Source organism: Amphibalanus amphitrite, unplaced genomic scaffold (assembly GCF_019059575.1).
Source record: "Amphibalanus amphitrite isolate SeventyFive unplaced genomic scaffold, NRLGWU_Aamphi_draft 000053F_arrow, whole genome shotgun sequence".
NCBI lineage: Eukaryota > Metazoa > Arthropoda > Thecostraca > Balanomorpha > Balanidae > Amphibalanus > Amphibalanus amphitrite.
The window spans coordinates 126,529-148,155 of NW_024881549.1; the positions used below are offsets into that span (position 1 = coordinate 126,529).

At 53.5% G+C, this 21,627-nt stretch overlaps 1 protein-coding gene across 2 annotated transcripts in view; it reads left to right on the top strand.

Annotated features, from left to right (window-relative positions):
• The window catches only part of LOC122377932 (insulin-like growth factor-binding protein complex acid labile subunit), a 48,444-nt gene that overhangs the window by 19,660 nt on the left and 7,157 nt on the right, over positions 1 to 21,627 (top strand). Inside the window, exon 1 of one of the 2 annotated variants that reach the window (XM_043358549.1) lies at positions 12,722 to 13,370. The exons of the other annotated variant lie outside the window; for it this stretch is intronic. The gene's annotated coding sequence lies outside the window, so the exon portion shown is untranslated. Of the gene's footprint in view, positions 1 to 12,721; positions 13,371 to 21,627 lie in introns of those variants that run through there. 2 annotated transcript variants of the gene reach the window in all.

Here is a 21,627-nt window from a genome sequence, read left to right on the forward strand (position 1 = left end):
GGAAATGAAGCAGTAAACGTAGTTTTGAATTATTCATTCGGTCGGGTCCTGGGTGGTGGTGTTTGATGGTTGGCTCTGGGCGCGGCTGGTTGGACCTGGTGTCAGCCCTGGCAGCTAGCGGCCGGGAGAAAACGGGACGGCCAGGGTCTGCTTGACCTATGTATGCTGGATGTTGGGTCACCTGGGTCCGACTGGGAGTTTGACCGGAAGCGCAAGGTTTTTTTTACTATAGTGTTGGGCTTAGAAAACCTGCTTGAAACCTGCTTGTTCAGCCGTTTTAGTACGCAGACATGAGTTTTCCACTAAGCATGCCTGCACGCGCGTTTCATGAATATATAACGTAGAAAGTCAGCGAAGTCACGGCCCAATATGGATGTCAGCTTGGATGACACTTGACCAGTTTACCACGCTTTCAGCCATATGTCACGTTCGTTCTAGTCGACGATCCCACAATAGGGGATTTGATTGTCGGAGCAGCGTGCTCGTATCGCTCGTAACTATTTCTAACTTGAGTCGGTCAGTGGCCGCGGAGCACTTTGAATGCCATGAAGACGACGGAGAGCGCCACTCCGGCGCTCTCAGACCAATTGGACGACCTCGTCCGACATGCACGCGTTCTTTGTGAGACTCTCGACTGGAACACTAGCATCATGGAGAGTCGGGGCGGTATCTGACTCGCTGCTTATGCTAATTTCTGGACCAGACGGCTCAGCAACAGTGGCACGGACCAGAAATTCCGCACACAGGGGTCCATAGTCGAGCGGGCAACTACGACCACTGACGTCACTAAAAATTTAAAAGCGTCGTTTTACGCTCCTTGGCCGCCTAAATGTCAGTCAGAGTGACACTAGGGCAGCTGGGTTCATGACCGCCGCGGGGGTCCTCCGAACCGACCGCTGCATGGGGAAGTTTCTAGAGGCGCCTTTAGCCTCCTCAGGCAGTTTGTGAAGCATATCGGCGGCCTGCTGGCGGACACGCCTGACACACGACAGTCGTATCGGGGCTCCGGCGGCGGCGGACGCTTATCGGCGCCTCTGTCCTGACAGGAGTGTCAGTGGTTTCGTCAGTGTCACATGCACTTATATCGCCACCATCCATCCCCCATCGCGCAGCGCCCTCCCCGTACCGGCGCGGTGGCCCGACCACATCGGTATGCGTCGCACGCGCCGCGCGGTCCGGCAGCGGCCACCAGGAATGTCCCCTCACACCTGTAGGAGGCGGGGTGGTTTATTTCGGTGGCAGGTAGGTACGCCCATTCTGATCAGGTCGCGGTCGCTCTCTGGCGGCGGCGGTTTGGTTGATGCGGTTTGTGCATTAGCAGCCGGTACGGCGCGGTGAGGGGTGGAACGGTGACGGGTTCTGAACCGGTGCTGCCGAGCTGCTGCCCCTGTCTGACTCGTCTGTCGGGTTACCGGACGGCCGTGCCGAGGCCGCCGCGCCGCTCCTACCTGGCGCTAATGACGTCCGTCCGACCCCGGCCGCTCTGGAGGCCGCCGATCGCCGATTGAGTCGTGATGGGCGCGCCGCCGCCGGAGGCGCCCTGAACCGGTTGTGGGCTCCGGAGGACCGTGGCGGGCTGATGGAGTTGTGGGAGGGCCTTACGACGGCCGTCGATCCATCACTCGGAACGGGAAACATGGTGCTGGTGATGTGTATCGTCCACTTTTTCCTTGTCGCTTATGCAAACTCGGATAAACATATTCTCAAACAGGACCATCGCAGTCCCGCGCTGTGGAATATTTAATGAGGAAAATCCATCGATCAGTATATGTTGACATTAGGTAGAAGCCTACAGGCTACTACAGTTGTGGCTCGTTGCATGTCTCGGCTGTAACCTTCAGTTTGTTACCACCGTGGGAAGGGAAGGCAGCCCGAGCAGATGTGTTCAGAAGTGTTCAGTTCGAGCAGCTGGCCGACCGACTGCTCCTGGGGCAAGGCCGGCCCTGACGACACCGAGCCCGATATCGCACCCGCGTGTTGCAGGCGAGCTGCAGCTCGTTTTAGCAAGTCATGTCCATCTGATCAGGTATTCATGTATGCGATGATATCATGGGGGACACTCGGCTCCCCGCGGAGACCGCTAAAACAGCGGCATTATGGTGCGATTGTGGCTGTGCCGGCGGTGTGACCTCCTCGGGTCGATTCCATCCACCGAGCCCGTAGAAAGTTGTCCTTCTCTGCAGCCCCGCCCGGTATGTACAGTGGACTGGCCCTGGTGCTCACTCAGCCCGGGACCGGTAATGCCGAGTTACAGCCGGGCCGTACCCAGTTGCGGGCGGGCCCTCAGTCAGACCTGTCCGCCGCCCGGATAGCGGGCTACTCCACCCCTGCTGCCAAGGACTTGTCACGTGTCACATGACCGAGAGACCAGCGGCGTATTTAGAAAATCGCGAAGGGGGGGGCCAAGGGTTTGGAGGGCGCCACCTCACCCAAGGAGGGCGCCATACGGTCGCGAGATAAAAAATCGCTCAGTGGGGGTTGGGGGGTTGGGAGGCGTTTTTTACCATGCCACCAGTTTTTTTTTTGCGTAACCTCGTATAGGTCGTGCTGCATTGATTTTGCATCGTGTGTATTCATTATACTCCAGGTCACAAAAGGTCAAGTGTTCTTGAAATGCTGCGCCGAAGGCGCGCGAAATTTTTGAAAACAACCTTTTCCTCCGCTTTTTAGGCACGCCTTTTATACGATCACTGTTCAAAGCTCCTCTCGCTCTTTTACCAAATTTGAAGGTGTAAAAAATACCTAAGGTTTGGTCGGGCCGCTGCCACACAAACTGTACAGAAAGCTTGGCTCATGGGTGTCGATGTATAAAAGTTTATTGGCGGTGGCATATCTACGCACCAGATCACCGTATCGGATTGATACCGGAGCGCGAGATGCGTAAACATCATCCAAATTACCTCAGACCAGCCTTCATAGCCTTCTCACAGATGCATACAGTGTACCCACATAACCAGTTTCAATCACCGAAACTTCAGATGCCTGCTGTTGCGCCCGAACCTGTTGACAATACTTAATCGTAATCCATATAGATGCCATGATGCACGTAAAGTAGGATCAATCCGTTAAGACCAAAGACGTGTTTTATGCATCGTAGAGCGTAGATAGTTTTGGTAGGTATAGATACTTCATTCATTGTGCTGAATGCACGTTCATTTGTGGCAGTTTTCACAGGCAAGACATCAACTATGTGCAATAGAACGACTAAGTTGAAAAACATGCCAAAGGAGTAAATAAATGATAGGAGGGCAGCGATCAACGGATGTTGCCAATAGGTAGAAGGGCTGCGATCCACAGGAGGGCACTAATAGGTAGAAGAGCCCCGATCAACATCCCGAGTTTCGACAGTAGGGCACCGATAGGTAGGAAGTTGGCGAGCAGCAGGAGGGCGCCAATGGATAGAAGGGCAGCGATCAACAGGAGGGCACCAATAGGTAGGAGGGCGCCGATCAACAATCAACAGGAGGGCGCCACCAGGTAAGAGGGTGGCGAGGAACAGGAGAGCACCAATAGGAGGGTGGCGATCAACAAGAGGTCGCCAATAGGTGGGAGGGCGGTCATCAACTGGAAGTCGCCAATGAGCGGAAGGGTGACGATTAAAATGGGGGTGGCAATGGTGAGGAGGGCGCCTTTGCTCAAGAGGATGACACGAACAGGAGGGCGTCTGTGCGGAGGGCGCTGGTCAACAGGAAGGTGCCAGTGGATAGGAGGGCGGTGATCAACAGGAGGGTGCCAGTGGTTAGGAGGGCGGCGATCTACACGAGGGCGCCAATAGGAGAAGGGCCCCGATTAACATTCAACAGGAAGGACTAGGGAACCAATAGGTAGGAGGGCGGCACTGAACAAGAGGGTGCCAAAAGGGAGAAAGGCGGCCTTCAAAATTTCACATGAGGGCTCAATAGGTAGGAGAGCGCCAATAATTATGAGGACGCCGATCAGCAGAAGGGCGGCAATGTGTAGCAGGGTGGCGACCTACAGGAGGGCGCCTTCGGGTGAGAGGGCGCTTATTTACAGGACAGCGGCTTACATAGGCGACCACCGTTACGCTTAGAGAGCTACAGCCTACAAATGTGGTTGGAGGGCGCCCGAGGGAGCCCTCCAACCGTATTTGGAGGGCGTATTTGGAATGGGCGTCCTCCGAGGGCGCTCTCCATCCGTATTTTCCCTGTAAACACATTCGCGATTGGAGGGCGCCCTCCAGTCGCGATTGTTTTTCGATTCGATTATATCACAATTGCATTTGCGATTGGAGGGCGCCTTCGGCGCCCTCCAATCGCAAAGGGCGCCTTCGGCGCCCAAGGGGGGGGCCATGGCCCAGTGGCCCCCCCCCTGCCTACGCCCCTGCGAGAGACCGGTCTTCAGACGGGCCGCATGACTCTGTAATGGCGTCTTACCGGGCCTGTCACGTGACTGGTGGCGTGACGGGATGTCGGTGTAGGGTGTCGCTGCTGCAGTCCGGGACACGCCGTGCTCCGATGGCCCACCGTGTGACCCGGAGCCTCCTGCAGCTCACAATAGCCGGGGTCGCGTTTCTACGGCGTCAGGACGCGCCCCGGAGACCGTGCAGCGCTCAGCGGAACAGTACCGTATGAGCCCGCTGCATGGCGGCCGTCCCGTCCCCAGTACCAGCGCAGGCTCTGTGCCACTGTCTGACTGATGGCCGTCATGTAACCTGGCGTCGGTCGGTCCTGAAGCCACCGTCATCACCATCATCATCAGCATTTGCCGTCCGACTGGGCGACTGATGACTGATGCGGCCTCCGAGTGGAACACGTTTCCCGACTGGAACGATCGGTACGCGGCGTGACAGCGAGACGGGATATCTGTCAGAGTGTCGCCTCTGTTCAGCATAGGTCGTGCACTGATGCGCGGGCTCCGGCGGATTATTACTGCCGCCATTTGGTACGGCCCTTCCTCCGTGCGCTTCAATCTGTAATCCCTAACTACTATTTATTGCAATATTAACTGCGCGACATACTGCGTATTGTTGCTTTACACTTCACGTTACAGCGTGCACTTTACCTGGTGTGCGCTCTGAAAATGCATCAGGTCGCCGTGGGACCGAGCCGCCGCGCTGTGGCGACAGTTCTGAACTGCTGCAGCTCGATAGCCGAGCTGCGCCTGCACGATAGTGGGATAAAGTGCTCTCCCGCCGCGCCGCTCAGCCTGGAACGGCTAACGCAGCCCGGGAGGCCGCCCGACCGGTGATATATACCTGGGGTCACGGGGGCCGCCCCGGGACAGGGACAGGTCACAGGTCACCGGCTACTGGGTCCTAACGGGAACGGGTCTGTGGCACCCGCGGGACTGCTCTAATTGCAGCCGTTATGTGAGCTGAAAGGATGTTTGTTGAGAGGATTTATGGGATGGAGCGCCACATTGCATTTCAGTGGTCTTATTGTTGGGATTCCATTTGTCGTTTCTGGTTGATCCTTTTACTTGTTGTATCCGTAACGAGAGAACTTAATAAGCGACTGAGTACAACGTGAACGTCGATAAAACTGTCAATCTCTTAGCTCCTATAGTTTACCTTTCTTTGACTTAACCCTGAATGAAAGATGCAGCTTTCAACCATGCTTGCTTGACGCTCGTTGTATAGCATCATACTGAGTATTTCGCATTTGTATCTCACCTCACGTATGTATCTGTACGTTGCCTTCTAAACTTTCCGTCGTGCCTGTAGGTAGTTAGTAGGTATATTTGGTGTGTCGTGTGTGATACACTCCCTGTGTCGTGTCGGCAGTGCTCTCCGTGCGTGGTATTTGCGGCACTCACCCCGTTTGCAGCACCTTCCCGTCCTCCGGGACCGTGGCGTGCCCTCCACACCTGAATCATTGCCTGTCGCGGCCGACGGTCGGACGCAATTAGGTAAAAGCCGCCGGCGGCCGCCCGCCGGCCGGCTCGGCCGGTCGTCTGCCGCCAATTGGATGGTGACAGAGCGCGGCACCGGCTCAGGCAGAAAGGCCACCCCAGGGACCGTCGGCACCGACGGCACCGACGGGGATCGCAGCCGTACACAGTCCGGCTGGTGCAGGCACTGGGGACACTGCTGACAGGCGCGGCGGGTGGCGGGAGCTCCAGAGCAGAGCTGCAGGGTCTCCATGCTCTGGGGATATCCGGGACATATTATGGATTCTATTGTGATGAGCTCCGGCGACCGAGTGAATCGGATTTCTGTTTACCGCTGAGATGCGATCCATGATTGACTATCTGGAGATGGCATTGCCGGATATGGCAGTCCCTGTGACCACCCTTCCGAGATCGTCTTAGTTCGACTCACATGGCTAACAGCTACCAAACTTTATTCAGACAGGATTCCTACTCCAGTGTTTTATTTGTCGGCTACCCCTTTCCTCACAGCAAGCGCGCTGCCACCACAAGAGAGCAATAAATTTACTTTTAGCCTCGGCCTCCGGCGGGCTTGGTTCAAAAACAGAATCTCTTCAAAGCCATTAATTACCACAGCTTGTTTTGATGTTTCGGCCAGCCTTTTGGTCCAACAAAGCATCTGATACGTTAAACCTCACAGAAATTCCTTAACTTTTTTCTGTCCGGTCGTCCCCTTCACGCCCCTCGTCACCGTCTGCTTAGTATGCTTGTCACCTCTTTCTAGCTCCGCAAACTTACCTGTTTGTCTCTTCTCTGACTGCCACTTTTGCGCAGCCGCCGTCGCGCTGTTCAGATGTCACGGAGCTGTGCTGTCACCTGTCAACTGTCATCACCACAGTCTGAGAGCTGTGCTGTCAACTGCCATCTATCATCACTACAGTCACGGAGCTGTGTGTCAGCTGTCGACTGTCATCACCACAGTCCTGTAGGAGAGATTACCGGAGACGAAGTCTGCTCGTGCGACAACATAAGTTATTTGGAATACGCTGAACGACGAAACTTCTTCCTTTTATACGATTGTTTTCTCGTTTAATCAGTATTGAATTTAGCTCTGTGAGCCTGCTTCAGTTTTCCACTATCAGTGAGAAGAGAAAGCAAAAACGTTTTGATCCAATGAAACGTGAAGGCGAGTAAGGCGAGGGGAGAAGGTGAAAACACAAAGCAATTAAAACGAAAATTGCTTCCAAGTGAACCCAGTAAAGCGATAAATGCGACCAGGCGACTTCATAAACGAAGAAAAACGCGATAAAATTGAAATGATAAAGATGAGAAATGCCAACTCATCAGAATGACAGGGCGAAAGAGCTGAAGTCAAAACGATAAACTCGTGCCATTTAGGCAGAGCTGACGCCGTATTGGGTCGTGCTTTGCTGGCCCTCCGTCACCTTCAGGCTGCACACGAGCTGTAACATAATATGTTAAGTTTAGAACGCACGCCTTTAAGATAAGACCAGCGACAGTGAATTTAAGGGATGTCATTAACATATCCTTGAAAGTTGAAAGTATTCTTACTTCCAACTACCAGAAATAATTAGCACTGATTGACTATTTTTATTAATTCTACATAAAATTTTGGCATGCAATTGCTGCTTCATAATTTTTACGTTTTAAAGGAGTGTTATAAATTCATCATTGATGGTCCATTTTTAATATTCCAATATTCCATCATGATTTTATAGCCGTTTCGGGAATAGATATTGGGTTCCACGGCACATTTGCAAGTTGCAGGCCTGGCGACGTTTCCTGGTCGGCTGTCGATGTCCAGAGGAGGGAGGAGTCGACCGTCCGTAGTCGGCATCGACCGCCCGTCGTTCGCTCGTGCCACGTTCGGGACACATTCACCGAACTGGCCGCACTGGTTGTTGACGGGAAGTTCCAGGTGGTCGACAGTTGCAGCCGCCCCGCCCGCCATCGGCCGAAACGTGCGCCCACAGTGGGACGGCACTGAGCGACATTAGCTCGGCGGGCGCCGCGTGCAGCCGCGGCGGCCAGGTCAGGAAGTCCGGACTCCACGGGTTCATGTCGAATGGTGTGTCGTTCGAGCCATTCGGAATGAGCTCAATTTAGGTGCCGCCGCGCCCGGGCCGCCGTCGCCGACGCCTTAGACCGACACGGCCAATCGCGTGGCCGTTTGGAGCTTCGATCGACTTAGTTGTGACCGGTCGTTCAGGGCCGTCAGGCGAGGGAACAGCCTTTGACGGAATGATTGCCGGCTCGCATTTTGCCCGGGGCGCTGATTCTCGGAGCGGCGCCAGTGCTTTGTTCCTCCAGAATGTGGGGTGAACAGGTTGTGACCTTTGCCCGCCATCTGCCCCAGGGGGTCACCGGCCGCCGTGCGGGAGTGGATCCCACGGCCGCCTATTCCGGTCCGGCCTTGGTAACTCTGTCAATACATTCAGAGAATCTCCATAACCAAATCTCCACAGACAGCGACCGAACGCCTGGATGCGGTCTGATTCTGAGAAAAGATCAACATCATTCAGCCAAATGAATTTATAGCTACCACAGTTGGAACATAGTGATGTTTTATAAGTGTGTATGTGGGCAGCATAAAATTTTTATCAGGTGAGTTCCAGATAGCTTGATACCAGAATCCTGATTGCGATGGAAATACTGATCGAATGCTGCAATTGCTGAGTTATTATAAAGCGGGACCCGGTTTCAAGAGTGAGGGAGGCCATTTTCATGTGTCAAATGCGCTCATTGTTTCGGGTGTAACATGGTTAAGCTTGTGCCAAGACATCCTCTGTAGGTCTAGTGTAGTAAATACTCGTGACATTTTATGTGTCAGTGCAATTTTCGCGGAAAAGCAAAAATGTTACCAGACAACTAGTGCATATGATCATTTTGTTATACTGGATTTCACCGGACGTTTCCTCCTTCCGGTAGCACGGCGAGGCTCCCACCGGAGCAATATTGCATACACTGGCGACGGGTCGCCGGCAGCTAATTTCGACCGGCCAAAAAGGAACTGCACGGCCCAACACCCTAGACACGAGTTTCTACCTGACTGGAGCGGAATTTAATTAGATTCCCTCCCAGTAAAAGGATGAACTTGCGCGAAGTTTTCGTTTAATCACCGGCGTGGAGTAATGGGGCGGAGTGGCAACGGCAGAAATATGCAGATTCACGAGAAGGCCGGCGCGGCCGGTCGCCCTCGCCGTCCCGGGCCGCTGTCTGGCGGCCGCTGCTGGTACCGCCACCATCTCCGCCCGCGCCGCTGCCGATTGGATGTATATCGATACTATTGTAAGTTATTGTCCGACATCAGCAGCTCATCTATACGTGGGAGACAAATGTGTGTCATTTCTCTCCGGGCGAGGTGAACCATTGGCGCCCCGGCGGTCTCTGTGATGAAGGGGCGCTGGCCAGTGGCGCGTGTCGGGCGCCTCCTTTCCCAGACCGATCCCTCTGTCCCCCCCCCCCCCCTCCGTCTCCGTCCGGTCCCGTCTGGTCGACCGGCGCTGACGCCGGTCAGGAGACCGATCGGCCGACCACTACCGCCAATGACGGCCCATTGTTCCAGTAAACGAACAATTCCACCGCAACCATTGGTTTTGGACTCTAAATGGCTCTCCGGAGTAATGAACAGAGAATTCCGAATCCTGAAAGTGTTCCACTTATTCTTCGGACGTCAATGCCGCTTCTGTAACCCAGCGAAATTCGTTTGTGAACTGCAAATTGAGAATCGCAATTATAGATGATTGTTCTCAGTTAGTATTCTCATTGCTATACCTACCTTGGTTTGATTTTGTCCTTTCATTACCCAAAAGTCTCTCTTTGCCCCCTCTGCAGCCCCGTTCCATCGCCAGTCCGGCGCCACCGCCAGTCCAGCCTCAGGCCATCGCCGAGTCATGCGGCACAGTATGTGTTCAGGCGCAGACGCTGCTGCCATCTAGCGACAAGAATGTGATCTATCGAACATCGGCCCTGCTTTTGTAGGGTTTTCCCGTAAATCTAAGCTTTTGTGTGAGCTTTTTAAGTGTTGCTTAGGTAGGATTATTTAACGTTAATGGAGTGCAGTTAGCCATGTCGTTTTTGGGCCGTATGGAAGCCCATATATCAGTACATAGCTCATAAAGATGTAGAAAGAAGTTTACGAGCTACTTCTACTCACACTGTCCCCATTTTCATACACTAACGGGCAGTGTATCGCGTGCCCAATGTTTGTAGAGTGTTTCCCCACGACAGCCAGCCCCATTCCATAGTGGAGGTTTGTGCTTCGTACGGCCGCCGCACGGGCCGTAAGTACGTAGCTTACACGGTGCCGTCTGCAGGGTCTGTCACGGTAGCTGCGCTGTCCAGTAACACCGGTGGCGTGCCACAAGACAGACCGCTAAATATTTCAGCGCCATAATGAAGTGGACTGTACTCTTGAGTTGTTTGATGAAAATTGAACGACCGCTCGTTAATTGAGACACGTTTGTCGCTGACACGTGACACTCGTTACTCGGCGGACGGCATGGATAACGAAAATGTGACGTGACGTGACACATGTGACGGCTGTGGGGTGTCTCGACAGGGATTACTGTGGGTCGGGGCGCCGCCTCACCTGAATTGCTCGTCGGCTGACCGTCCCGGTAGTGGGCTGGTGGCAGCGCACTTGTTCTGATGAGGAGACTGAGGGCTGTTACTGTCAGACAGCGACTGTGAGGTGATTGCGTACGCACTTGGTCACGACAGACCTGGAGAGGCCCTCTGTAATCCAGTCCAGCTGTGTTTAATCCACATCCCTAATGACGCTAGGCATCCGAATAAATGGAAAAGACTGCCGGCTCGCTCCCGGAATATTAATAACGGTAATATTTTTAATTACATGTCTCGCCGATTGATAAATGGTGTTCCAGCTGGCCGACCAGACTCGCTCGCCGCGGGGAGTGCTCCCGGGTCGTTCCCCGGCCGTTATCAGACCCCCACCATACGCCACAGCGCACACACACAGGGCCTGTCGACGGGGAAAGCCGGTCTGTTCCCGTCAGCGGCGCTGCCCGAGCGAATCACCGGGCAGAGCAGAGCGGCCACGGCGCCTAACGAGATTAGAGCGACGGCCGGCGTTTGCATACGGCGGCGATTTTTCACGTTCGAGGGGCGTGCCTCTGCCACAGGACGAGAGGGTCTGATGGACTGGCGAGACGCTGGGCAGGCGGGCTGATTGAGAGGGGAGAGGGAGGGAGGCCAGGGGACCGGGTAAAAGGTGTGAAAGGGCGACCCTCTGGCATCTGACGGGTGCGAGGGAAGGATTTTAACCGAGCAATCTTCACAAGGAAAGCTCCCTCGTCCCTGGGGAAAGTCCGGAAGACGCGTTCAATTGGATTGGTGTGATGCGGTTGATTCACACGTTGACGACCACCGGTGGCGCGTATTTTAGAGGCAAATCAATGGCGATAAGTCATGCAGACTAGCCGAAAATAGACATGATAACCAGGCGATCAGCTGGGTGATCCCGGCGGACGGCCGTCATCACCGACCACGTCACCGATGTCGTCATGGCTCGTATCGCCGCCGGCGTCATCGCGGCGGCCGGGTCAGGAAGGAGGTCTTCCCCAGCGGCTGGCCTTCCCCTGTGTTCGGCTCGGTCTGCCCACCACAGCCGCCGGCGAAGCCCTGTTGTTGACGCGTTGTACGCGCGGACAGCACGTACTCGGGGCCGGACCGTGACGAATGAGAAACAGCACGCCGTGACTGTTTTGCTCGTGACGTGACGTATGAGAGACAGCAAACACGTGACGCTCTGCAGCGAGGTTAGCGGCTCGTGACGGTGTCACTCTGACGGTGCGTGATGGAGATGATTTGTCGTCTCGGCGCGATGTGACGACAGACGGAGACGATCGGTCGAGACGGTGACTGTAGTAGCGCATGACGTGACGTGTATCGGACTATCGTGACACGCCTGTGACGCACTGTGACTCGTCGTGACTCGCTGTGACTCACGCGCGACGCACTTGGGGTATCGCAGCCGACCTGCGTGGTCGACCCGCTTTCACCTACCGGTGTCTCGGGGCGCTGTCCAGCACCCAACTCGCGACGGCCGGTCGGCGAACCGTTTTAACACCGACCGATACCATCTCGGCTGCTGGGGCTGCTGACCGGGACTCTGTTGGGAGAGTAGGGTGCGTAGTGCGCACATCAGAGGCTGCCCGGCTATCTAAGAGTGCACAGGGCGGCGGCAGACACAAAGCTGCGGTGGCGTAGCTGCTGTGATTCAGTGAGTGTCGAGAGGAGGCTATCAGTTGGGACATTCCGCACAGTCTTGGCGGGTGGCCAGCAGCAGCGCAGTTGTCGCAACAATGACATGTTTGCGGTACAGTCACTGGGTCGTTATGTTTCTGTGTACGGCCGATATCATTTCGGAACCAGGTGACAAAGAAGGTGAACGCGAATGCTTCACAGGAAGTCGGTGACCAATTTACGGTCTGACAGTTATGTGGGGTTGTTTGCGAATCGAAAATACCAATCAGCAGGCGCCATCCTGTGACGATCGTCAGTGGAAGGTCTGCCGACAGACGTCGAGCCCTACACTTTACTTGTTTTTGTACTATACCAGATGCCCCTATTCGGCTAGCTACCACATTTGGAATCTCCTTTTCTGTTCCCGGTAAGAAGATGCCGATTCCCATTGTCCTGACGACTCTGTTCCGTCGCTCACCCCCCGACGTCGCAGTGCTGCGGGGACAGCCCCCAGACCGCCCTGCCGTCCGTCCAGGGGACCGTCGCGTCGGCCTGCGTCGGTCGGCCGTGCTATCGTCGGCCGGTGAGCAGACGTCGGTGCGCTATCAGGACCGATAGGGGCCCACCGCCGCGGCGCCGCACCGTGTGTGCGCGAGCCGCCAATGTTGATTCACCGTCCGCCGGCTGCCGGCCTCTGTTTGCGCCGCCGAGTCGGCGTGGATGCGGCGAACCCGGCGCGCGGAGCCGACCACGCGGCCGTCAGTGCTGGCTGGGACGCGGTGCTGCGAGCTGGGAGCTGCGGGGTGCTGAACGGGCCGCGTTGCTGAGAGGTGGGAGCTGCTGAGAGAAGCTGAGGGGTGCTGAACGGCCCGCGCTGCTGGGAGCTGAGAGCTGCTGAGCGTGACGCCGAGTGAGTGGACCGTTGAGCCCTGAGGGAGGCTGTGCACTGTGCAGGGATCGCAGTGTTTGTGTGAAAACTGAGGAGGTGGACTGCGGATTAGCAGAAGTGGACCGTGAGGACTAGCCGAGGTGGACCGTGTGGACGGACGGAGGTCCACCGGTATTGCACCGAACCCGGATCGGAAGTGGTCCGTTCGATTGCAGTCGAGTGGTCAGTCCGGTCGACCGCGTCTTCTGATAACAAACGGAGCAGCGACACCTGTCCCACCGAACAGGTGACTCGGTGTGCACGTGCAGGGAGAGGTGTAGTGAGAGTTGATTGTCGCAGCAAGATCTACAGCCAAACGCCAACTAACACAGACAGCAACAAAACGGGCCTCCTCTCGGCGTGTTGCACCGCTGCTTCATTCGCGGTGAGTTTATCTGTGGACGCATAAACGAGACCTATGATCGCATTGCGCATTACTGTGATGACATGTTTTGTCATGCATTCCAATAACCTCAATGTAGCTGACCACTGATCGTTCAGTCTCACGCGGGGACAAGGCCGCTGTGAGGTATTCCAGTCCGGCCCGTCTCGTATCGTCTCACGGAGTTTCCTCACTTTCGTCACGGCAGCGCTATAGCCCGACGAACGAGGAGTTACGCCACACGGAGAGAGAATGTCACCAACTGGAGCCAGTTGCGCTCGTTAAAAACGCTCCCCGACTGCAGAGGTGATGTAAGCAGTCGCACTAATAGAGCCTCCTTACCGCCACTGATTGACGGGAACGTGTGACGTGCGAAGGGGAATTTTTCTATCTGTCAGGTAGTGATCTTGCATTCGGTTCCTTCGATTCCTGCCATTTTCCTTGTCTGGTAGTGAATTGACGTCTCGGCCGAGAGCTGCCTTGCTCCTTGTCATGTTGCGGCTCTAACCGCAAGACACTACCGCAGTTAATCCTCAGTTTGTTCGTGTTAAAATTCCGCCTGATACAGGCTGTTCTGTGATTAGTGGAGCTTCGCGCCGCTGTGGTTTTTAATGTAGACGTGATGTAGAAAGGACGCTGTGTGGTTTGCTCCGACTTCTGAGAACGTTTCGCGGCCGAGGTGCAGTGTTCCAAGAAGCCTTGAAGGAGGTCTGTTTGCAATCGCCAACCTTCCCGTGCTAGATCACCTGCAGGAGACTGGAGAGTGGACAAATTACATCGCTTATAAAACACGAGTCACGGAAAAAGTTCCTACTTTCATTTTCTATACTACGGAATGAAATAAGAACCTAGGGATGATGTCACACCATTTCTCCACCTGTCTTCCTTCTCAATGTCCGATAGTTATCTATATTATTATTTTATTTAATGTGATTTACACGAGTGTTTCCCATTCAGTGCCGAGTGCGGTTGGCTGGCCGGCACCGCCCGCCTCTGCATAGATCACCCCGGGGGACTGGTGCCCTCGGTAACCTATCCAGGTGTCCGTTTTGACCCCGTAATTATCGGCCGGTGACGCAGCTGGTAACGACCTGAGCTCATGTCCGGACGGCACACCTGCCGGCCTGACCTGACCGGGGCAGTGGCGCCGACACTGGTCCACGCTATAGCCGCAGGCTCATTTATATGAATATTCATACGGTCACGTACAGTCGGAGCTGTCAATCAGAATGTGTTAATTTCTGGAACAAAGCGACAGTGCACCTGTAAGGCAGTTATATCGAGCCGGAGCGTTTCGTGCCGTGTGATAACAGCCTCAGTTTGTGAAGGAGCAGGTGTGTTATCTTTTGACATGTTGCATGTCAGCGGTAGAAAAATCAGCACCACATGCACTCCGTCCGGAAGCTATAATTTATTTGCGTGCTGACTGACGGCGATTTTATATCAAAGAAATGTTAATGCGGTGGCCAGCTCAGGCGTTGTTTATCATACTGACGTATGCATTCTCGGCGTTTTGCACAGGCGGTGTTGTGTTGACCTTTATTTAATCCAGTTGGGAGGTCATTTTTATGTCCACCTGTTTCTAGCGTTTTACAATCCTGTTAGAATTGGCTACCATTTCCTTGCTGTCGTAAGTGGATGGCCAATTGGCCAGATATGCGGCCCCGCTGCAGTAGTGTCCATTTTTGTCGGTTACGTCGACCCTAAGTCCTCGGTAGTCCGTAAGCTCACAGTGCCGAAACTTTGGACGTATGGATTACACAGGAACGGCCACTTAGGTACTTGCATGGATGGGCGACTATGTCATTTGAAGTGGAATGTGTTGCAGGGATTTGGTACCTTTTCCTGTCATGATGTTGGACATGATGACTACCTACTACACATATCATTGCCATTTCTGTTACGACGCTGTCAACCCTTCTTCAATTCTTGTATAGTCTGAATATCCAGCTGATTTATGTAATACGGCTTTTCGAAGTATGCCGCACGTGGGCACTACCTGCACAGGCCCCCATGGACAGTCGTCATGACCCGTGGGCAATCACACACCAGCATCGCCCCCGGTGGTGCAACGGGGAATCGCGTGGGCTAATTTACACCGTCTGTCGCCGGCGGTCCGCTAAGCTGATAAATATGCATTACCTGAGACGTGAGCAGCATCGGCCTGGTCGGTCGTGTAATGGGAATTCGTTTCGGAGTGGGTCCGGACCGGCTTTTTACGGAGGATCTTCAGCTGAAGTGTGGGTTGGTTGGATGGTTGGGTTCTTTCTTCCCACTCGCGCCTTGCTGCCGGGCGGGTGGGTATGGAGAATGACGGGAATTCGTCGCGGTGGGGATTGGGACTGCTGATTAGACACTCACTGGTCATGGTCTCTCCTCTCTCCTCTATCCGCCCGTGACACCAATCCGCGGCCCGCGGGATGCGCTCACTTAGCCCTTTGAATCGGCCATTCCCGTTCCCCAGCTACCCTTCACCCGACAAAAGCACTGAAAGAGCATTCCCATTGCCTTACGTGAAATGCTCCTCTTTCCGGAGCCTGGTAACTCCTTGGTGACACCACGACCTCTCAGTGTGCGGGATTCTCTCCTAACACCTCTCTGAACTCCGGAACTCTCTCCTGTCTCAGTGCCTCTGGTTCGGACTTTGGTATTGCTCCCCCTCTCATCGGTATTGCATCGGTATCTCGGTATTGCTCATCCCTCTCTCCAGTTTCAGCCTCCTTAGCCCGGTATTACGTCCGTTCCTTCCCCAGTTACGCAGCTAAATCTCTCGTCCGCTATTACGCCCCTGTCCCTCCCCAGTTACGCAGCCGCTCGTGCGTGGGACCTGCGCGCCCCCCGGGGGACACGGGCCGTCAGAGCAGGCGGCTTCTCAATCGGTCATATGGGCCAGGCAGCGGCAGCCGCGGCTGTCCCCAAGCCCCGGGAGGGCCGGCGAAAAGCTGCTCGCTGACACCAATCAGCACGGGAGGCGGCGTTGGACTGCGTGTGTCGGTCCCCCGCACTGTGCAGGGAAGTTAATTGAAGATGATGCATCCTGCGGGCGTGACTCCGGGGGCGACAGTGAAATCCTTGTGTGGGATGTTGCTATAAGTAGTTGGGATGTCTTGGGGTGAGGTCGAAACGCCCTGTACCTAAGGAGTAAGGACTGCTCCATTGTCTTTGCTTCGCGGATGAAGTCGGGATGTTCCCTGTCTGTGTTAGGGCACGACAGGGAGAGGACTTTTAAAGGATTCCGCTTGCCTTTTAAGGTATTCTGTCATCACACTTCCCTATTACTGTCCGCTGTACCGTTAATCACACCGGGCGATGAGCAGCGCCTAAAACCCGCCTCATCATGTCGTGCGGTGTTCTTGAGTGACGTCTCCGACTCCTGGGCTACAGTCGGCTGGCCTGGTGGACACCTGACCTCTCAGCTGCGCGGGAGGCGGCTGCAGCCGACACTGGGCAGCGCCCCGCCGAGCGCTCTGTTCAGACGGGTCACTGCGGATAGTGAGGGTCACTGAGGGTCACCAGAGGTCAGCGGTGACCCGGGGCGGTGTGCGCCGCACGTGCAGCGGTACTCTGCTAGGAGACAGTGGGGAGATCGACAGATAACTGACTGAACTGGGAGTGACAGTTCTGTATGGTAAACGATGAATGTAGAGAGCGCAGCCTGTCGACTTTTTAAAAATACGACGGACTTGCCATTATCAAATGCTAGAACAAAATTTATGCAGCAGCGGTGATGCATGATAGGTATTTGATAATCGTTATTGGGTTAATAATGAAGATAGTGCGGATCGTTTCAGCTGTCGGAGAGCTCTTATCTGGTCAAACATATCCATTACCCAGGTACTCAGCTACACACCGACCATTCTGTTAGGTCATGGGTACCTTTCCATCTCACGAGGCATCTGACTGTCATATAGCGTGTGTCATCCCTGTCCTCTGCCCCTGCCACCCAGGAGATGGACGCTCCTGGTGGCATCTATGTCAGATGAGATAGCGGCTGGGAACGAGCAGGCAGGCTCGGCGCTATCTTATCGCACCTCTCGCTCGCACACACACACACACCTATCCGCGTATATGTGCGTTCTAGCGCACGCGGGTGGGCGGGGGCGGAGGCGGAGGGTCCCTGTTATCGGCGGTCCCATGACCCGCGACGGCCGGCCGGCCGGTGGCGGCTCGCTGATGGATTGGGCTGGCGATGAGGGCTGCTGTGCGGGAGCCGTGTTTACCACCTGAACAGCGCCAGAAAACCGGATACCTACCTGCTGGTGCGGGTGGTGGTGGGAATGATGATTTGATCGGACGGGATGGAAATACCGCCGTGATAGTAACGATGATTCACTTGTTATTTGTTGTTCGGAGGGATGACGTTAATTTGTAGGTTACCTACACTTTGCACTCCCAACGGAATGGTGCCTTCTCTTGATTTAGAACATGCATTTCTGAAGAGAAATAACTATCGTTCGACTTTCGAAATGCTACTACTCAGGAAAAAGCTACGCTCGGGTCGCTGCCAAGTGCCAACCAGCGGTTACAATTCGTTCCGATTAAAAATGCTGACGGATACCTATTGAGTTCACTATCGGCTCATCAGCGCTCTCTGATTTTTCTCTGTCGTCAGCTCCACACTGCGCCAGTGTTCGGTCGCACTGCTCCATTTGAATTTCCTCCGCTCTCGGTCTGAGAACTAGCTTTTGATGTTCGCCAACTCACATTGGGCGGATGTTGTCGCTGTAATCGGGTACCTATGCATATTCAGCGGTATCGCCTCCCATCCGATTGCAGCGACCCGAGCAGTGTTGCAGCTAATTTGGTGATAAACGGCCCATTTCCAGTGTCATTAAGACTGCGCTGTGGCGATCTCTCTCACTTCATTAGCGGAAACGACTGCTCCGCTGTCCGACGGGTAACTTGGGTGGGCCCGCGGCCGGGATGGAGCCGTCGATAGTGTCCGTCTCGGCCCCGCCCTTTGCCGGCCGCCCCGCCTCTGGCCAACCCCCGCACACTGGTCGGAAACGCCCTCACGAGAGGCCACGGGCGATTCCGGAGTTTCGGATTATTTTTTATATAGATCGATTTGAAATTGATCAAATTATTATACTTAGGCCAAAAAAACTAATCCGGGTGACCAAAAATAACTGTAATCAGCCCCCGAAGATGGGGTATCCCAGAACTCGGAAACTAACGCAGAGCAAGAGGTTTCTTGAGCCGGATATTCAGAGTCCTATTGCTGATAGCCACCAAATTGAAATCCCACATATTATGCATCAAAATGTTCGTTATGAAGTTGCCGACTGGTCAGTGCAAAATTTTTGGCATACTTTTTCCCTAACTAAGATGTACTATAGCTTTTTTATGAAGGCCCTCCTACAGTGATTCTGGAATATAACTGCAAAGTTTAGGTAAGGAAACAACAGGTAGTCCCATCTAGTACCACTCTGATTTTTTGTGAGATGAAGTAGGATTTAAATTTACACCAGGGCAACATAAAAGCTAACTGCGCATATTTGCGCAAAATTTGCAGGAGCCGCTCTTCCTACCCAACTACCGCCCGCCCCGCCCCAGTTTCGGCTCGGCCGCCGCGCCCGGCTTACGCTGACCTGTGTGGCCTGCACGCATCCATGCGTAGTTGACTGGTCATTAAAAACAGATGCGCTTGAGTTTATGAATTTTGTGAAAAGCGCGTATTATGTATGCATTTATGTATGTATTGACATCAAAAGCCTTCCACATATTGCGTGGCGATTACGGCTTGCATTTAGAGAGCCTTGCTATTGACAATCATCACTCGGCTGAAGAAAGTGGAAATTGAAACCTTCGTGAATATAAGACGCTGCAAATATAGGACACTTGTCACTGACGTCGGGTTACCTTGGGCCGTCTTTTTACATTAGACCACAATTCCGGTATTTAACCCTGGCCGGACCGATTGGTTTTCTATATTGACCGGGGAGGGTTGGTACAAGTAACTCCCTCGCCGTTTCGCCTCTAATTGATCTAGAGCCTCGCGGAAAAAACAAGCTTGTGTGCATGGGTGTCGATTTGTATACCTTTGGGGGTGCTGCAGCACCCCCAATGCTCAAATGAGCACCCCCAATGGTTTACCGGGCACCCCCAAATGTTCCAGTTAGCACCCCCAATGATTTTGTCCCTCAATAACTCCCACTAACTCTGCTTGAGGAAAGTAATTGGTTCCGCAGTCTTTCACTATTAAAAAATAAAACAATTACACAAATTACAATGCATGAAATAAAGATGTAAAGAAAAGAAAAGTTAGTTTTGAGAAGAAGGGTGAAAAAACGTTAAGTTGCAAAGACAGTGGTGTGGGTCCGTCGTACACGGGTGTCGGACCATTAGAGCTGCCGGCACGTACCCTTTACAAGCCGGCAGGGGGCTCCAGAGACCGGCTACGGGCCCTCAGAGGCCGGCAAAGGGCCATCAGAGGCCGGTGGTACCTTCCAAGGCTATATAAACCAGGTAGAACGCTCCGGGAAAAAAGTTGGAAACAATAAATTAGTTGCGGCATTCCCTGATGACGCGAATGTGGGTCAGCGGCCGGCGGCCGGCCGCCGCTAACACTGTATGAGGAGGGATGCGCGGAACTTTTGCTTGTTGGTGATTGCGCTAGGCAGTTAAATGGTAATGTTAGGATATGTTTCGAAAGTAAATTGAACGACGCTTCGAACGCCGTCAATGAATTTGCGATACGACGACTATTTGTTTAGTTAGAGCCGGCGAACTTTTACCTTCCGACCGCGCGCGGAGGCGATATGGTGCAACACTGGCGGTTTTTACGATAGCTCAAAATTCTTTTGAGATAAAGAGATGAAATTTGACATGTCCTATCTTTTGATCAAGCTGGATCTTATGGTACAAGTCGCATATTTCACGTAGGTCAGGTTGTTGACCTATGTTGTCGCTCGTGAGTCTCTGCACAGTCCAAAAACAACGCAATTTCTGAACACTCAGTGCCAAGAAATCCTTCACAGAAAGATGACAGTTGGCAGAAAGAAGAGTTGTCGGTTTCTTACCGTTCGTATGTGTCGTGTTTTCACAAGAGTTTAGTAAGGTCAGGTCCTTCGAACGTGACCTCCCCTCATAACTCAATAGGTTTACTATCATAGAAGCGTTAATCAATCGCCGGAAATCTTAGACAATCCCACTGGACACTGGATCCATACCCACATGGGGCCCTCCTGACTGGCCACTCCCTCTGAAATCCACAATAACATTGGGCTGCGGCCACGGTTATGTATTAATGCTTTTCACTAACAGAAATACAACTTCAACCAGCACAGTGCACGCCGCCACAACAGTCCGACCCACGTCCCTGATATCGACTAGCTCCCGGCCGGATGCACATACGCGGAGCCAATCAGTCCGAATGTGACCTGCAGCTTACAATTGCTGTGTCGCATGGCGCATGGCACAGGACGATTCCTAGCAGCTGTCGGCTGGAGTGGAGAAACAGCACGTTGCGACACACCGCGCCGGCGACAGAGCTCAGCAGGGCTGGTTGGAGGCTGGAGCCGGAGGTAAGGGCGGACACAGGCACAGACATTGCAGGACAAATAACAGGATGTCAGTTAGGGATATAATTCAAGACGAATGATTCAAGACGGACTGAAATAATACACATTTTGCTCTATTGGATACCAACTTCAAACTTGACGTTTATGTATAGCACCATGGAAACAATGGGCACACAGGAAAGAAACAAAAGATGAGGGTTTTTTAACTCAAGGAAGTAAAACAGCCCGAAGTGCAGACAAGCACATACTTTTGGTAATAGCTTTCAGCTGTCCTACTCCTCTTCTCCCTTCATCAACTACTGGACACATTTGAAGCATCATATATAGCACCAATGTCTTATGTCCATAACCAAAGCTTGCAAGTAGTTTTAACTTCTATGAAGCCAAGGGAAATGTGCCTACATTATGCATGTAAACTCAAAATTACACATGCATGACAAAGGAAGCTTATGTAAAGAGAATATGTGACAAAAGCATCTCATGGTTAAAATTATTCAAAACTGCACACAGGGCAAACATAAAAAGCAGCAAGAGCTGTTCTGTTATGCTAAGTAATAGTCTAAAACAAAATACAATCTTTTCATGTTTGAACTGGTTGTTCTTCTATGCCCCTTCATCCATATCTTGATTACAGATGGGCTGTTACTGTAGGCTGATGAAGTGACACTTGATTGCCTTTGTGCGAGTTTCAGTTGCAGCCTCCTTGGTACTGCACTGGAAAGCAGATTGAATTGAAT